This window comes from Pteropus alecto, unplaced genomic scaffold (genome assembly GCF_000325575.1).
Source record: "Pteropus alecto unplaced genomic scaffold, ASM32557v1 scaffold35, whole genome shotgun sequence".
Lineage (NCBI taxonomy): Eukaryota > Metazoa > Chordata > Mammalia > Chiroptera > Pteropodidae > Pteropus > Pteropus alecto.
The window spans coordinates 10,551,541-10,569,011 of record NW_006437828.1 but is presented as its reverse complement, the minus strand read 5'-3'; the positions used below and the strand labels follow the sequence as shown (position 1 = coordinate 10,569,011).

At 44.6% G+C, this 17,471-nt stretch overlaps 1 protein-coding gene across 2 annotated transcripts in view; it reads left to right on the top strand.

Annotated features, from left to right (window-relative positions):
* Window positions 1-17,471, top strand: part of LHFPL6 (LHFPL tetraspan subfamily member 6) — a 195,168-nt gene that overhangs the window by 5,727 nt on the left and 171,970 nt on the right. The window lies entirely within an intron of this gene.

Sequence of the window (17,471 nt, the reverse complement as noted above, 5' to 3'; positions counted from 1 at the left end):
TGCAAAACTTTAATTGGCACCATTTCCATCTTCTATTTTAGTCGTTTTTAAATACCAGTCTGGGTTGAGTTTTACCCTCGATTGAGTCTTTAGGAGGCTTACAGAAAGCCTTCGAGACATATACTGCATAACAAAAAATGTTAACGCTTGTAGAGTATGGAAATAGTGCTATGAAAAAATGGGCTTTCATGTTGTTTTTGTTTGTCGAATATAAAAGTATGTGCTTTCAAATACTGCTGTAGTCGTTAAGCACTTTAAAAGGTTTTAAAAGTCAACATCGAACTTTTTGACGTATGCGTTAGTGAAACTTCTTACCGGTGTGCTCTGTAAATGAAACACGGAAGAACACCGTGAGGGTATATTAAGACCCTCTGTAAGTTGTCACCTGGTGCTTGCAAATGTCAGGAGTGGAGTTTATAGATTCCATCTCGGCAACCTGCTGGTGCCGTAATGAGGGGCCAAGAAGGGAGTCTCGAATTTGTATTAATCCACACTTGGTTTGGATGCGAGTCACATGTGTGTATACATTGGGTGTAGCAAACGACGCTGTTCTGAGAAGCCGGGGAGGCCACCTCCTCAACTAATTGGCAGTAAAGCGCTGTCCTGGGCGGTTTCTCAGAGCCTCCCTTTCCCTGTCTGCTGTAAGCAACCTCACCTCTCTAGAGTCCCCTCACCACAGGGTCCCACCTGTGCCTGTCACCCCTCACTCCACTTCAAACCCAACCTGTCATATGATATGCCACATTCTGTTTTCCTTCGTATCCAGGTTCTCTGTCAAGTGAGAGCTGAGGAAGAAGATAAATAAGGCTTGGCATAGTATAAATGATGGCATAGTGGCTCTTTAGTGACAGTGTCTTAACTGAGACAAGTTGCTCTGATGTTAAGAAATCCAGGCATTTCTCGGGCCACTCGAGGGGGCAGGCAGGGCTCTTTTTGCTCCTCTTTAAATTATACCGTGTAGATTACAAACTACCCTCATTTCATTTACTTCCCTCTAACCTACAGCATGAGGTCCAGGTGAGTTGTCTTGAGTTCTAAGCCAGTGGTTCTTAACCTGCAGCATCCATGGAAATCACTTGCTTTGTAAACGCAGATTTGGGGGCATTTCTGATTCAGTAGGTTTGGTGGGGTGAGGGCTGATCATTCACATTTTGAACCAGCTCCCAGGAGATGCTGATTCTGAGCCCACATCTTGAGACTCCTGTTCCATGTTAACCATTTGGCAGTTTTAAAAATGTGACTTCTGTAGATGGTTTACTTTCAGAACTAAATTCGTTAGAATTTAGTTGCGGTATAAACCTCATGATCTGATATTAACGTCTCTAAATGGATTATAAAAAGACCCACCTCTGTGGTTTGGTGTTGTCTGACCACCTCCCTGTTGCATTTGTCTTTGTTTTGTTACAGAAAATTGTTTTCCCGGAGTTCTCTCTGTTCATACATATTACATACATATTATATCTATAATATATACACTATGTAATGTATACTTATATATATATATCTTTCATTCAAAAAGTCCTTGTCAACAGATTTTTTCTGTTGCACATTTTTTTCTTCCAGAAGAACTTGTGTTTTAAGCCTTAATTTGGAAAGTTTTCATTGTTTTCAAATTTTCCTATGAAGCTTCCAAGTTCTCCATATAAATATTGACATCGGAATTCAGTATAATGTTGTTTTAGCTCTCTAGTGGGCCTTAAAATCACCTGACAGTTTATTCCACTCCGGGAGTCCGAGGGCCTGCCCAGAGAGCCTCATTCACTAGGTCTGGGTGGGGTCCCTGAGAAGCACTTCTAAAGCCCCGCCCCCGGGGGGTTCTAGACACAGATGGTCCACCCACCACAGTTTGTGAAACCCGAGCCAATTTTATTCACGTAAGACCTTTTGTGTTACTGGTGTAGGGGCATAGACTTCTCTCAACTAAGCTAAGTATGGATTATCAATCTTTCCATCCATAGATGTTATTTTTGGGGACCATGTGATATAAGCTGCATGTGTCAGAATTACGGTAGGAACAGAGCAGTTTATAACTGTCCTCCTTACGTAATGTTACTGACCTTCGGTGTCCCTGGGGATGGCCAGCCCTGTAAGCAGAATAACCAACTCTTTTCTGTGCTATGCTTAGATGAAGACTGTTTAGATTTGTGGCTTTCGCTGCAGATTACAAACCTGCTGTCATTCCAGTGCTGAGTTTCGCATCCTTCATCCTGCATCAGTGAGCGGTTGCTGGTTCGTGTTCGGTTAGGGTGTGCTTGAATCCCTGGTTTATTTTCTGCCACGTGTACTCAGATTGTCTCTATTTTCAGTTACTGATCTTTTTTAGTTTCTAAGATTGTATCTCTGAAATCAAAAATAGTAATGATAATCATTCTTAAAAATGGTAGAATAAGAGTTATCCATTGCACTTGAGTCTATCGTATTAGAAGCTGTGCGAGACTTTTTCCTCAGAATTAGTTAGAGTATTTTTTTTTTCTTTTTTTGACATGGCCCGAATCGTCATTTACTTTATGTGGAGGGGAGTCCTTCTAAGAGAGTTTGTTTTAACTTACTTCACTTTGTTGCCATCACCTAACACAGCCATCAGCCGGGTACTTCTGAGGCCAGGGTCAAGGTGGATTAGTTAGCCTTGCCAACCCATAGGTTGCCAGTTGGTTAGCTGTCTCGTAAAAGCACATTGTTATTCACAAGGAAAACCAACTGAGGAACGGAATTCATAACTATTCCTTTTTAAAAATAGCTCAAGACACACACTCAGAGCTTTACATCGTTCCATATAGTATCACAAGGGCGCATAACATGTTGCACCCCCCACAAGTCCTCATCGTTACACTCTTAGAACTTGAACTCTCCAGCTTCCTGCACTTGGCAAGAGTGTCTTATTGTGTGCGTTGGTTCTAATCAGAAAGAATAACAGCTTCAAGTTCAAAAGTTTTATTCTTCGATGTCATTCAAGTTCATCTTTTTGTTCCCTTCAGGTGTCACTCTCAAGTGTGATCTGAGGAGCTGATTCCCGGGTGTACCAATAGGTGTTAACTGGAAAAAACAAAATTGTTTTGGGAACGAGTAGATTTGAGAAACACTCGGTTATGGGAAGTTAATAGATTCATTACAGCAGAACTCACAGAGCCTTAAGTATGTCGAAGCCTATTATCAGTCACCTGGGGGTGGGGGTGGGGAGTGTCTATTAAGCATAGTATTAAGTGTTTTTCTAACTTATTTGGGCCCGGCACCCCAAAGGGATCAGTGATCTGTTGAAATAAGATTCAGTTCTTATTTCAACCCGGCCTGGCAGGTCATTTATTAATTCTTTTTAACAGCTGAGAACACGGAATTTTAGAGAGTAACGCCCAAAGTCATCTCATTAGTTATCGGTTGAGCTGTGAATATTATCACCATAATAAAGTGTTAATTGAATTTCCACCTCGTATTATGTGTAGAATGCAGAATTTTTAAACGTTGTGGAAAATAAGTGTCTTCACATTTCTTAGGTCTTCGGTTTCTGCCTGTTGTCCGATAGAACCACTTGTAGATAGAATCATAGTCATGTGATATACCAACATTTTGCAAATTCTGAAGAAATCCATTACAGGCGAAAGTTAACAGTGTCATATGTAGCGGAGAGGCCACCGGAGAGAAGGCCAGCACATCTGACCAAAGCAAACATACTGTCTTTGAAAAACGGTTTAACAGAAGAATTTTATCTTTCATTTTTGCATGCCAGCCAAGTTTTCTAGTGTAAGCACCCCATCGTTGCATGACTTTGTAATAACGTCTTGTGAGGGGTGACGAAAAGGTTAATTCCAGAGGACACGCTTCTTAAATAACAAAACCAAGGACCTTGCGTTTCTCTTTAGAAGTGAAGGATAATATTCTACGTTGTGAATCTTGATCGGTAAAATAGTATGAGAGAAACAAACAGAGTCCTGTCACTTTGACGGGGTCTGGTGATATCCCAGGGACTTTTAATGGTCATTTTTAGAAGGCCTGAGGTGGGAGTCGGCGTGGCCCCAGCTCTGGCACACTGGTATTGCTGACTAATTACTGGGGGTTCTCGTTTGTCTTTCTCTTCTGTGTATGGTAGCCGTCATACTAGCCACTGATTTTCTCTTAGAGTTCATGAGACTCAAATTGTAATTAACGTCAGCTCCAGAACTTACCTGCTTGCAACTTGAATATATAGTTTGCTTTCATATTTTCAATAATCAGGCAATACCAGATACCTTGATGTACTGAAACGTATAAACATATTGCAGGATCAAAAGAAAGTTTCATTGTCTGGTTCTCTGTTTTTCTTGTATGTCTTATCGCTTCAAATAGAGCAGGAATTAAATTCGTATTTTTCTTCTAGCTCTGCAGTGACTGGAATAGTAAATGACATCTTATATTTTTAATTAATATTTAATGTATTATTTAGTTTTAATTATTTATTAGTAACATTTTTATCTATAAGGTATGACCTTGTTCTCCTGTACGTCATAGGAATATTTCAAAGATGAAATAAAATACTGCAAATGTGAAGACATTTAAAGCAATGTCCCCTTAACTAACGTCCCCGTGTAAGGTTAGTCCGTTGAAAAAAGTGTTCTGCAGTCATATATGTTGAAATGATGCTGCATAATACAACGTCCTCTTCAAGGACATTGAAAAAGCCCTGAATGAGCTTTATTCATTTTCTGCTATAAAGAAACCAACCGCTGTGGTCTTAAAATTGTTTTTTTTAATTTTCAACAGTTGACATTCAATATTATATTAGTTTCAGGTGTACAGCATAGTGGCTAGACATTTATATAACTTATGAAGTGACCTCCCAATAAATCTAATAACCCCCTGACACCATAGTTATTTCAATATTACTGATTATAGTCCGTACGCTATACTTTATTGCCACATGACTATTTTGTAACTACTAATTTGTACTTCTTGATCCCGTCCCCTTTTTCACCCAGCCCCCCAACGCTACTCCCCCTGACCCCTGGCATCCATCAGTTTGTTCTGTATCTATGAGTTTGTTTCTGTTTCGTTTGTTTATTTTATTTTTTTTAGATTCCACATATAAGGGAATTCATATGGCATGGTCTTAATGTTTGTGTGTCCCGCGAATTCATTTGTTGAAATCCTAATGCTCAGTGTGATCAGTAGGAGGTGGGCCTTTGAGGGTGATTAGGTCGCGTGGGCGGAGCCATCACGAATGAGGTTAACGCCATGTAAAGAAGTGTGAGGAAGCATCCTTGCCCCTGCCACCACGTAGGGGATGTGAGAAGTCTGTGGCCCAGACGAGGGTCCCCGCTCAAGCATGCTGGTACCCCGATCTCTGACTTCCGGCCTCCGGACTGTGAGAAATAAATTTCTGTTCTTTATAAGCAGCCCGGTTTGTAGTGTTTTGTTATAGCAGCTGGAGTGGAATGAGGTACCAGCTTAACTTTGTTTAACACTGTTTTACAAATTTACTTGGGAGCAGCAGAGTCCTCCTCACCTGAAATACGCATTAAGCATCGCCGGTTTTTAAAAAAACTTATGACAATTTAGCAAACATACCACGTTATCTTAGTTTCAAGTGTACACCATAGTTATTCAACATTTCTATACGCAAAGAAGTGGTCGCAAGCCCAGCATCCATCTGAACTGTGTGACGTTATTACAACACGATCGACTATATTCCCTGTGCCGTGCATTCCAGCCCCATAACTCATTTATTTCCTAACTGGAAATTTGAACCTCTCTTTCCCCTTCCCCTTTTTTCTCTCTTAAAAATTGTTTTTCAGTTTCAGTTGACATTCAATATTATTTTATATTAGTTTCAGGTGTACAGCGTAGTGGTTAGATATTTATATAATTTACGAAGTGACTCCTCCCTCCCGACTAGCCCAGCACCTACCTGGCATCACACATAGTTATTTCAGTATCATTGACTGTATTTCTTAGCATTAGCATCACTTCGAATTCGTGGCCAGCAGAACGAGCCTTGGGAAATGCCGAGTGTAAGCGTATCGTAAATGCAGGGAATCAGCGTTTATAGATATTTAATAGTATTTGTTGAGCGCCCACGGTGTGCCAAGTACTGTGCTAGGCTTTGGGTATGAGCTGAGCTAAGGTCTCTGCGATTGTGCAGCCGACGGTGTCACGGAGGAAACCAGCATGTGAGATGTAATTACCGTCCAGACGCGGGGGCCACGCACACACGGCCACGTTTTGCTGCAGACAGTGACCGAGGCCCACTGGGCGGCCGGGTGAGGTGCTTACCGGCCTCACGCAGTGCCAGTCATTTTCCCGTTCTGCTTATCTGCGGCTTGGTGGTGTGGCTCAGGAGACTGCATTTCCCAGAAGCCTCGACACCTGGCACCTGGGTAGATTCAGCCAACATAAGGCGCTTTTGGAAGACGGGAGGCAGCAGTCGTCTCTCCTTCTAGAAGTCTCTGCCCTTCACGGTCCCAGCTCGCATGAGTAGGCCATGGCCGTGACCCCGCCCTGGTCAGACAGCCCAGTTCTCCAGCCACTGGCAGTCACTGTCTCTCCATATCACTCCGTTCTAATGGATGGCAGCAGTTTTCCGCCGTGGCCAATTTCGGGGTCACCTCTTTAACTCCCCTGTTTGGCTTTTGAGCTCTTCCGTCATCCGTGTAACCAATTTCCTGTATTATATTAAATTCTCTGCATTTGAAATACCTAGGATGGTTTCTCCTTCGTTGGCTGGACTCCGGCTAGGATACAATACAGAATTCAAATTCCTACATCAGCCAAGGGGCGGGTTATGCCATACGACGACCTTTTAGGACTTTTGGTGAACAGACAAAACCCGCAGATGTTTGATCTCGGAATGCCCAGGGCCCACTAACGTGTGAACACAACGCCGTAGGAGCGCGGAGGGGGCCTGGCCTTCCGCAGCCGAGCTGCGACTCGAGCTGGGTCTGGAGATGCGCAGAAGTTTCCCTCGGGCCTTCGGGCCGGGAACCATCACGGTTTCAAAGCCAAGGAGTTATGAGAAAGACCTCAAGTGAGTTGAGGGAATGGCGGCATACTCCAGGTATGGGGTGAGGATCATGTTTCAAAGGACAAGAGTGGAGGGGACAGTGGGGTCAGGATGCGAAGGTTCCTGTTTATGTTCCGTGCTGAGAATTCTATGCTGACCTGAGCCGAAACCTTTGAGTGGTTATGGCTGAAAGTGAATTACGAACGGCATCATCTCGTCACAAGGAGGAGTGAAGATGCAATGCGGAAAATGGCCCAAACTTCGTGTGGCCGTCACGGGCAGGGATGGTGACAGCCTCCGCGGAGCCGCGGGAAGAAAGAGGAAGGCCTTTGCAGACATCCCGAGGTGGAGGCAGACAGCTTGTGCTGCTCTTGTTTTTGGATCGTAGATGACAGAATGAATGAATGAATGAATGAATGTCTCAGTAATTTTATGTTTCTGTTTATATAAGAAATCAAGCATCTTTTTTCCCCCAGTCTCTCTGAAAATTTAAAAAAAACCAAAAAACAAAGTATGACATACGATAATCTTGTAACAACTGCATATGAGGTCAGATGGGTACTAGACTTCATAAGGTATGTAAACATCTAATGACTGTGTTGTACACAAACTAATATAATATTGTGTCAAAAAAGAAAAAAGAAAAAGAGGACTCAAATTAGAGCAGCTCTGTTTGTGCTTATAGAACAAAACTTCTTAAAAAGCAATAATGTTATCAGCACGGTATATGGATGTGACTTACTGTCCGCAGCTACAATGTGGCCCTGTCTGATCGTGGAATCGTTTGCACGTCCGTCTGTGTGTAAACGGGGGTTGCTGGCTGGGTAGCACACCTTGGGCTTCCACGAGGAGCGTTTTCGCTGACAGCTGTCCGTGTCACGGAACTCCACTGGCTTCTCACGAGCAGATATTTCTCTTTTCTCTCCCTAAAAGAGCAGGAAATAAGCATGTCAGTACCTAAGCGATAGGGAGATGGAAGCCTGATTTTATACATCTTGTTTTCATTAGAATGTTGACATTATCGATTATACCTTTATTTTACTTATAAAGAAAGAAATGAATGTTATTGTCAATATGTTTATACATGTTTATACTTGAAAATTGCTGCCAGTTAACTGTAATAAATGAATTTATTAGTTCAGAGACCGAATAGATTGCTGTCATAGCTTGTCAGTCACGTTACAGCTGCATAATAAGATACAGCAAGAAAAGAAATTAGTTATCCCTCGATTATTATCTATTATCTATGATTATTATCTATTTCCTATCAATCAATTGCATTGAAGGCCATGAAACACGAAATGTACTTTCGTCATTCTGTTGTAATTTATAGTTCTCATATATTTGTCACATCAAATTTTTGAAAAATAGAATCGTGTCTTTCGGCTCTAAAATAGTATGGTTTTGTGACCAAGTCTAATCCTCATTTGATATAGTGCTCTTTGGTGAGAGTCGCTGGGTGTGAGGCATGACTCTTCATTTTCTCTTTTTTTGATGATGGTGGGTGGGATCGGGCACACACATTTGGGGCATTGGATTCCCCAGTGCCTATGACATTCCAACATACGTGTGCCTGGAAACAGGGAACAGAGGTATGTGGTCGAATTTGCTGTCGCGTTTTCTTATTCCTGGCCACAATCGGCTCCCCCGAACAATCCAAGCTTCTTATATCCTTTTTCCGCCCCTGCTATGTGTGCACGGTCATCTCGGATGCAAATATAAGATTTTGCATTCTTTCTTCATGTCTAACTATGGTAGAGTCACTATTTTCTACAATTTAGTGTACAGTAGGACATTTTTGTTGCTGTTCCTTTGTTTTGTTTTTCTCCTGTGAGGTTGCATTACCTAATTTAAATAAAAAATTAAAATCCTTAGGTATTAAGGCAATTCCTTGATTGTTTCTATAGCCACTGCTAAGTCAGTAAGGATTAAGTCTCCTGACGGTACTCTGAGGAAGAACATCAATTAGCCTTCAGGGATGTTACCCTGGTATTTAAGAGCTTGGAAGTATAGATATACTGGATGTGACAGCATGAAGAAAAATTTACTGTTTAGTGATTTTTTTTTATATAGTGTCACGTTCAGTCTTAGGCACTGGAGGTAGAATGTAGATCAGAAAAGTATGGTTCTCATCTAGAGTTTTAGTAAGAGAGACAAACGTTAATCGAATCCTCCCCCAAGTGAATGTAAAGTTACAAATGCGATCAATGTTAGGAAGGAAGGATTCATCACGGGCGGCTGTGACCTAGATGGGGCACCAAGGACGTCGGCCCAGAGTCGAGACCTTAAGCACGGAGGGACTGGAGGGGACCACATCCCTGAGACGGGACAGCAGGGACAGAGCCGTCAGGGCAGGATGCCTGCGAGGCACCCTACAGCAGGAGGTGTAGGGATGGGCTGATGGGACTGGAGAGGCAGGGACCAGAAGGGTTAGTGTTAGGGTTTGGTTAGGATGCTCATGAGGTCAGAAGCCAGCGAGACGAAGAGGTCTGAGCGGGCAGGTGCTGTTATCCCTGTACTGGCTGACGCGACGAGTCTGCTGTTGGCGCTTTAACTTGAAAGCCCCTGGATTCTTTCACTTAACACCAGCCCTTGGGAGGCCGAGGTAACCACTGTTATCTTCTCGAAAGAGAAAAAGTCCTTATGGAATTCCTCTGTGTATTGTTTGAATGTATCAGTTAGGTGATGCTGATGTCTAGGTATTTTGTTAGGGGATACAACTGTTACAAATTTGTACCCTTGGGATAAAGGGAATGGAATGAAAAAAACGAATGGACAAAAGTATTGATACACAGTAAGATTTTTTTTTTTCTTGTTGCTGCCTCTGGTATGTCTTTTCCTTCATGGCATTTCGTGCACTTGTGATTAGTTAATTTTTCCAACTATGTCTTTTTTCTCTGATCGGATGTAACACCCTGAGAGCAGAGGCCGCCCTGTCTGATTCACAGCCCAGAGCCTATTCCCAGAGCCTGGCTAAGTGACTGAGAGGGAGGAGGCAATCGTCATTTTCTGTCTGCCTGATAATATCATATGGTCTCTTTGGAGAGCTATCGTCTATGTGTTTCTAATCCGGTTCAGCTTTGCAGCTGTGGACCCAGTTCCTCCTCTGCAGAACGGCAGGTGCGAGGCCTGGTGGTGACTGCTGACTCAAATATGACAGCGTCTGCCTTCGGGAAGCACAGGTTACTATGCGGAATTGCGCAGACGAATGTGATGTGGGTGCTTGGAGGACTCAGGGAGATGCTACTTGGTCGATGTCCTCCAGATCCCGTGAGATAGGCATATCAAGTAGGCTGTGGAACAGGTCAGCTTCTGCCAGCCTTAGCCAGACTCTGCCGCAGACCCTGGGACCTCTCTCCTGAGTCGTCAGCATCACTCACAAAAAAAGCCAGAAGGGCCAGGCAGGGGGACAATAGAAGCTCTGGAACGTTTCGCTACTGATCAAATTCCTTTGTAAAATGCGTCCCTGTTTGTCGGGGGGTCCGCCTGGGGAGCACACGATCATCGAATTGCAGGCTTCTCCTCCGACCCTGCTTCACAGGGGTGGCCTTGTTTTTCCAACCCCCAAGTCTTCCAGTAAGATACGATCTCACTGGACTGCTCTTCATTCGGCTGAGCTTTGCTGTCCCCCACTTAGCGATCATAGTGACGCCGGGCTCTGGGAAATGTAAGAGACAGAGACAAAGGGTAAGATGAAAACCCAATTGACGTGACTTGGCAACTGATCGTCACTGGTGAGAATGATCACCGGAGCTGACTTTTTGTTTTTACGTCTGTGTGCCTCCTAGAATGAGGCTGCCCTTGTGAAGAGTGTGGTGTCTCCACGAGGCGCGGTTGTGTGGCGAGGTGATTTCAGTTCTGGACATTTTGTGCTTAAGGTGGAAGGTCAAGTTGGCAGTTTGAAACATGAGCAAAGAGCTCATGAGAAAGATCAGAGTTACAGATAGAGATTTATAACAAGAGCGTCTTTGGAAACCTTCGTGTGAGTGAGTCTTACTTTATGCACTCTTAAAGAGACATGGTTTTCACATCCTGACGCTTTCGTCTGCTGTTTGGCTGTCCTGGTTGGAACGTGGGCTCCTGGCTGCTCTAACTTCGTCCTCAGCGCTAAGCCTCCCCTCGAGAGTACCAGCTGCTCAGTAGCTGCTTTGCTCACAGGCCAGGATTACGGAGAAGTTTGCACTTTGCAGGAAAAAATAGATTTTATTTTTCTGGACTAGGTCGCAAGAAAAATTGAGGTAGAGGAAAAAAACTCATTCTGCGTGATGTTCACTGACATAAGTGGCCTTGGGGAAGGAAGCGTCTAGAAATGACCCTGTGTTGAAAAAGCAGAATAGTGGAGGGTGTATATTTTAACCTTTTTGTTTGTTTGTTTGTTTGTGTTTTGTTCTCACGGATGGAGAGAGCATTCTATTTTGACCGCCTTGTGAAAGAGCCGGTTCCTTTACCTCCCCCGCCCACTGGCGGCGGTCCTGGTTAGTGTCCTGGTGGCACTATTTAAAATTCCGCTGGGCTGCCCGTGCCCTGGGTGCCCGGTAGGTTCCGTTAGGTCACACGGCAGCGGGCTGTCCTTCCCTGTGCAGCACGATTTCATGCATATTTGACTGCGGTGTCATCTCAGGCCTTCGTGCTTCGTGGGGGGTGGCCTCGCCATACTCTTGCCGTCCAGTTAAGGCCGATCTGGCGATCGATCTGAATCTGGGGAGAAATACTGGACCAGGGAGGTGTTTTCGCGTCTCTCTGCTTTCTCTTTTTAGCTTGTTAGGCCTGTAAATCGGGGCGGATTGTTTTTGTGGCATTACTCACAGCGTGAGATTAGAATAACAAGTTTTCCCACGTGGGATGCTCCAGAATTTTACATGCAGTCAGATCCCAGGGGGGGAAAAAAAGTTTCTGTAAGAAAACTAAGTAAAATGAGACGTTAGTACTTTTTTCTTATGTTCCTTAATCTTCAAGTACTGCCTCCTGTTCACGTGTTCACGTTATTCTATGGCCAGGTGTTGTCCTGCTGAGCAGGTGAACACAGGAGCTGGACAGACAGGGCTGAATCCCGCGTCTCGTGGGCTTCGTGGCCCTGGGAAGGGGACCGAGTCGCAGTTCAGCTCCTTCACCTAATACTACTAGTGACACTAACTCACTGGGTGTTCGTGACATTTATGTATGTGCGAGTCACATCATAGCAGGCCTGATAAGCTAGGTTCCCACGAATGGTGGCCCTTACTGATAGCCGCTATTACTGATAGTTCGTTTGACTTAAAATTTTAAACTTTAGCTTACAAAGTTAATGCGCCTCCTTCGTCACACAAATAGTTATTGAATCTCGCTGTGCGCTAGGCCGCATTCCAGGTAATGAGGATATATCAATGAACAGAAGCAGACCAGGAAAGAACTCTAAAGACCTGTGGAGAAAGAGCTTCCGCCATAATTCCACTCCCCTTTCAGGTCACTAGTGCACCCTGCTGCATTTCCCCCAACCACGTTCTGCGCTAATAATATTCTTACCTGTGGGTGGCTTATTATTTAGGACCTGGTGAATATACTTTGTTGCTAGCTATGTTTGACTTGAGGTGCGATATAAGATATCTGTATAGATATTCTTAACATCTGGACAAGCGGGTTTCTTTTTTCGCAGGGGTGGCCACATCGTAGGTTTCCTTCATCATGGTGGTATTCTGTGATGTCATCTGTAGCTTTTGTGAGGTTTCTTCTTTCAGCCCTCCATCTCTCCTCCGGTACGACTCCATGTATTTGAAGGCTGATTACTGTCTGTTTATGTTTATATCCCCAGTGAATACCCAGAGAGACCAAATGAAAGTTAAATTAGTTCCAGGTCCACCAATATCAGCTACTTTTAAAATAGCATTTTACACAATGCAACACAATTTCGTACAGATTTTCTCAAGTAATCTTAAAATCCCGCTGCAGCTTTGTGCTTGAAACTGTGATAGGTACTATGGGAGGCAAAAGCAATAAACACAGTACATGGCCGTGACCTCGAGCGTTTATAAACCCGCAGCTTCGGCCACTAGACTCTCCCTTAGGAAGATGCTGTCGCTGTCTGGTCAACAACAGGCTTCAGTGCTGTGTTATTTAGCTAGATGGTTAGTTCATCTTCACAGATGAACCTCACCAGTGATATTCCCAGGCGTATGCTGGGGTGATGTTTTGTAAGATTGGAGCTTAATTTGGGGGTTTGGGAGCTTTCGTTTCTGATCCTCAAGGGAATTGAACAAAATAAAAGGAAAATACCTTTGATGGTTGTATATAAGTCTTTCCAAACTGTACCAAGTACGCTGTAAGAGAAAGGTAAAACGTGTTTTGAGACGGGAGATAAAGATGGGGTTCCGTGCTGCAAAACGGTGAATTATTTTGCCATCAGCGTCTGAATCCTGTAGAATGACGAGAAATTCCATTGTCTTGAATATTCCACGAGAAAGTTAGTTAATGTAATACGTAACTGTACGTAATTGAAAAAACATGCTACTGCAACGGGCGCGGTCTCCAAGCGACCTTTTCAAAAGCCGTCTGGCATTGAATGTTGTCATTTAGTGTCACGGTGAACTATCACATTTGTTCCGGAAGGCTCGGAAGACCTGCGCTGGGCGGCAGACGCCTGTCGTTTACCTGGGCTCCCTCCCCGCGCACCTGCCTCCCTGCGCAGCCTCACGCCGCCTCCTGAGTAACATCCTTGGCCGTGACCATGGCCCTCTGTGGCCCTGCGTGGCCCTCTGCACGCCTCAGTCACTCCCTGTAGGGTGAAGACCTCCCACAGTGGGCCCCCAGCTCCATTCGTCACACGGCCATCCACGGACACCCTACCTGTGGGTTCTGCTCTGACCAAGCAGAGTTCACGTTCCTCGTGCACGCTACACAACCCCACTTTCCTGCCTCCGCTGACTGACGTGGCATCCCCCTTTCTCTTTCTCATAGGCCCCCAATCTACGTGTCCTTCGAGGCCCGATGTGAACGCTGACTTCTCCGCAAAGTCACCACGCAGCTCGAAGGAGCCCTGCCCTGCTTGAGCTGCCTTAGAACTTTATCAGTGTTTTTTCTTTTTTTCCGATGGAGGCCTATGTGTGTGTGGGGTGGGGGGTACTCTCTGAGGTGTCAGCCCCCCCTGCCGTAATGTCTCAGCACACCCTGTACTGACCACAATTTTTACATTTATTTGGCTGATGATTTGCTTAACATCATTTTAAATCAAGGTATTCACCTGAGCGAGATGATTTGGGATCCACGACATGCTCGGCCTATGTTTTCTGTGGGACGATAGAAAACAGGCCGCACCCCCTTTCTTTTGGCGAGGTCACTTCTTGTGTCCAGAACTCTCAGACCTCGTGACAAAATACCGACGCTGTGGAATTTTCTGTTTTAGAAGCCGGCAGCCCTCTGGTTAAAATAAGGATTTGTTTAAATGCAATTATTTCGGATCAAGTTAATTTCAAAAGATGATCGTCTTCTACCCGTTTCCACTCAGTTACGTACGAACCAGCAGACAGCACTGAAATTGTCAATAACTGAAATATTTACCGCAGTTACTTCGTGCCGTTTTAGTCACTCTCGTCAGGGTCCTTAGTAGGGTGCTTTGGTCCTGTCACTCTACGATGATTGATTCAGCTGTTTCCTTTAAGGAAAAAATGAACCTGGGTGGCCCCTGTCCTGTAAAGGAAAAAGAGAAGTCAGCGACATGGGTTGAGACATGCTGCCGGTGTGTGTTTTAAAGGCGGTGACTGTACTAAGACGCCTTCTCCCCAATTTGGTCTTGTTGACAGAGAGCCTGTCTCTCCTGGCAAGCTGCCAGGACATTCTTGCTTCTGCGTTCCCAAACATTTCTGTTTCCAAACATTAGCAAATCTAACCCTCGAGATTGGGGGTGTTAGAAGGAGACCAACGCCGTGAACGCGGGCAGAGATCGCGGTATCGTTAGGGCCACCGTGCTGGACGACTGCCACCGTGTAGATGATCATAATCCGTCTGATGGGACAGGGGCTCATGCGAGTGTGTGGGACTTGGTTCTTTTCAGACAAGTGGAGCACATGAGTTTCATTCCTTTACCTCGTACTTGGAAGGACTTATGCTCTTTTGCAAAATGCTAACTTTCCCGAATTTGTAAAATGGTTTCCCAAACCTGTGAACTCCAATTGGTCCTCCAGTGTGGGCTTTTTTGGGGTTGCTTGGAGGAGCACTCCTGTGTCACTCAGCGGGTGGCATGGGGGACAGAAGCGGGGGCGGAAGACTGGGTAGAGGGAGCAGCAAAGTCGGGTGTATTTGTTCAGTTTAAGAATATGTCCCTTTTAGATGCCATGTGGAATTTTTGTTCAAGTTTTAAAGGTCAGCTTAGCGCTTAGATATTTTTATTTAAATGTTATTTCTCACTGTTTTGTTTATTTCTTTAGCCCATTAACTCTGTGAAGATAACGAATGTAACTGTCTTTTTAGAGTTCTTCACATTTCTAGCACACAGTAGGTCTCAACAAATAATCACTGAATGAATGAATGAATGATTGAATGAATTCTGTTCCGTTCATGAAGAGATAAGGACAGTGTTCACACTTGTCACGCAGGACTGGTGACATAATTTAGGGGGGCCCCATACAAAAGGAAAATGCAGGCCCCTTGTTGAAAAATTTCAGATGGTGACAACAAAGCATTGAAACTAAGTGTGACCCTGTGCTCTTACACAGGTGGCACACCAGGAAGCTGACCTGCCCCAATACAGGAGAGAGCCAGAAGTCTGAATTCCCATCTTGCTCATTTTTGCTTTTGAATTAAACATATTTTATTTATTCTTTTGTTTCTAATGAATGGTTGCTTCTTCGGTTCCTGATGAAATAGGCAGAATTAGTACTTAATAGTATAGTACCTGTCACATCACAAATTTGAACTAAGGCTTAATTTACCATCCTGGAAGTCAGCCTGTGCATAAAATTTTAAGAGGTAAACTCCACCAGCCGGAGCGATCTGTTCTCGTCCAGAGCACTAATATTTTCCTGACTTTAACTGTGCTGTCCTAGTCAATCCTTTTGACCCAAATTTAGTGTATGCAAACTCTGGTAAAATTAGAACAGTGAAAAATGAGCTTATTTTCTCTTTAGTTTTGGAAACATAGGAACAAATTCAATATGAGATTGTCAAAAGGTCCCCGGGCCCAAGAAAGAGGTAAGAGAAACCTTTACATTTAAACCCCCTCAGGGGCAGGCTTAGTTTTAAGCAAATTGAATTGTAATAAAGCGAAGGACGCTGTATCTCCCCCAGGACGGCTGGCGCATCAGCCTGCACGGAAAGTAGATGTCGGCCCCTCCGCGTCGCCACAGACTTAGAAGTGAATTGGTGATTTCTAATAAGACTTGTCTGCACAGATCCGCCGTTGGTCTCTGAACGTAAATCTAAAGATCGGGGGCAGTCACAGCCTGCACCCCGGCGCCACGTGGCTAGAACTGAGCCGCAGGGCAAAAGCCGGGACACCGGGCGAGGAAACTGGGACCCTCTCCGTGCCGTCCCCGTGTCCCCCGAGCCCTCGCCACCTGGGGACTCGAAACTTTTTGAATGACGGATTGCTACCTTTGCTGCTTGTTAGCCTTTAATTGCCTGCCTTCGCGGCCTATCGCTCATTACTGAGAGGTAGGCCTTTTGGAATTAAAATAAAGCTAAAAATAAATCTGGCCGCTTGTACGTCTCGATCCCTGGTCGTGAAGATTTAGTGCTGAAATGATGCGTTATGACTATCTGCGGACTTTCATTGTACTAGTTTTTTATTTATACAGATAAGGAAGTGCTAGTAGGCTAGGAAAAATATATTTAAAAAAAAAAAAAAAGCCATTACTTAACTGAATGCTAAAGTGTGAAATGCCAGTACGTGTACCAGCAGCTTCTGAAATGACGGTCCTGTGGGCGTTGGCGGGATCGCAAAGTTGGGTTTAGGAACCATTTTCTTTCCGTCTTCACCCCATGCTCTGTGCTCGGCTCCTCCCAGGAAACGACGTGTAGTTTTGGTCACCCATGTATGTGGCCCCGATTCTGTTTTCATTTGAGGAGGCAGAGTGGGGAGGACAGAATAGAAGGCAAACATGGAAGACCCAGCTCTTTCTCTGATAAAGGAAGGAACCGTCCCCTGGGTGATGCTCGTCCCTGTCTACCGCACTTCCGGCATCTTGTGAACCAGCTCCAATCTGCAGGGACCTCGGTATGTCATCGGCAGCTGCCTGCTGAAGCTAGTCCTTGCTCTGCAGCAAAGCTGGGAGGCCGAGATGTGAGCACACAAAAGTGGATGCATAATCTAAATAATGTGAAAGGAGATCTATTACATACACACTGTAGGCTGGACACTTTAATCTGTAATCTTTCCCACGTCTCTGTAAGGGGAGGTTGGTAGAGCCGGAATTCAAACATGGATCGGGTGAGTCCAAAACTGTTCCTCTTCCCACTAGAACATGCTCCTTCCCTCCTCCCGACACAGAGGAATTATGGGAAAGCTGCACGTCTTCTGCTGAGAGACCTTGGTTTT